General features: G+C 38.6%; 1 pseudogene; it reads left to right on the top strand.

The window, feature by feature from the left end:
* Positions 1-228: 228 nt before the first annotated feature.
* Positions 229-746, top strand: LOC129085208 (translationally-controlled tumor protein-like; annotated as a pseudogene).
* The last annotated feature ends 771 nt before the right edge of the window (positions 747-1,517 follow it).

The raw sequence follows: 1,517 nt of genomic DNA on the forward strand, positions 1-1,517 counted from the left end.
TCTCTCTCTCTCTCTCTAAAATCAATAAAAACATAACCTCAGATGAGGATTTACAAAAATGGGTAAGACAGATTTTCTACCTGCTCCCCCCCTCTCCCAAATGCCTCTCTGACTGCACCTGCACTGAGCTCACTCTGAGCTCCAGGCTCCTGCTAAGCCAGCACCTTTGTCATCTCCTTCTAGCTGCCATTAGGATTATCTGCTGGGACCTCCTCAGCAATGATAGAGATGTTCTCCTTTATCTACAAGATCTGGGGGATTACAGACAGGCTGTGCCTGGAGGGGAGGGGAAGAGGGTCAGTGGAACAGAGGGTAACATTGATGACTTGGCCAGAGGTGAAAATGTCTCCGCTGAAGGTCCTGAGGGCAAAGTTTCTGAAAGCACAGTCATCACTGGTGTTGATATTGTCATGAACCATCATTTGCAGGAAACAAGCTTCACAAGAAAAACCTATGAGAAGTACCTCAAAGAGTACATGAAATCAGTCAAAGGGAAAATTGAAGAAGAGAGACCAGTAAGAGAAAAACCATTTATGACAGGAACTACAGAACAAGTTGAGCATATGCCCTTGCTAATTTCAAGACTCCCAGCTCTTGACTGATGAAAACCTGAATGCAGGTGGCATGGTTGCTCTGCGGGAGTCCCGTGAGGGTGGTGCAACGCCACATGTGATTCTCTTTACGGATGGTTTAGAGATGGAAAAGTGGTAAGAATCTGGAATTTGGGTCTATCACCTGTCAACATACCTGGCTGCTGCTTTTCATCCACACACCAGGAATAGCGCAAATGAGACTGATATTATCCTGAGCTCTTCATTTATTTTGACCTTGATTTTTTTTGGAGCGGAGACATTGTTTTTAAGAAAAAGATGTCATGTAGGCTGTCTAAAAATAAAATGCATTTAAACTAAAAAAATGAGTAAGAGTAAATTTTATGTTACGTGTGCTTTACAATAATTTTAGAAACTGTAACCATCAGACATTTCTACAATGCACTGAAAGAAGGTAAGAATCCTTGTGGGATAAAAATATTACATTTTATTTTATGACACATTATATGAAAACTTGGAGGTATTCTTATCACCTCCAGAATTCTTAAGCACTTATGTTTAGGAAATAGGAATGAAATATACAAATATTTCATATTGCCAGACTGAAAAATGAACCTAGAAAATGGGTGTCTGCACTATGAAATAGCTTGTCAAAGTTATTAAATCCACAAAATACATAGACTCAGATAAACTCTGACACTTCCTACAAAGGCAAATGAAAGTAATTGAGGTGAGATTTGTTCCAGTACTTGAAGGTTTTTTGTTTGTTTGTTTATTTGTTTGCTTATTTTCCAGCTTTATTGAAATATAATTGACATTGCCTAGGTCTAAGGCATACAGCCTATTGATTTGGCACACTTAATATTGTATTGATAAAATGATTACCACCTCCATCACTGTTTTGTTGTTGCTGTTGTTGTTAGAATATTTAGGATCTACTGTCTTAGCAACTTTTAAGGATATAAT

This window comes from Pteronotus mesoamericanus, unplaced genomic scaffold, assembly GCF_021234165.1.
Source record: "Pteronotus mesoamericanus isolate MK-2021 breed Mesoamerican mustached bat unplaced genomic scaffold, CSHL_Meso_final scaffold_232, whole genome shotgun sequence".
Taxonomy (NCBI): Eukaryota; Metazoa; Chordata; class Mammalia; order Chiroptera; family Mormoopidae; genus Pteronotus; species Pteronotus mesoamericanus.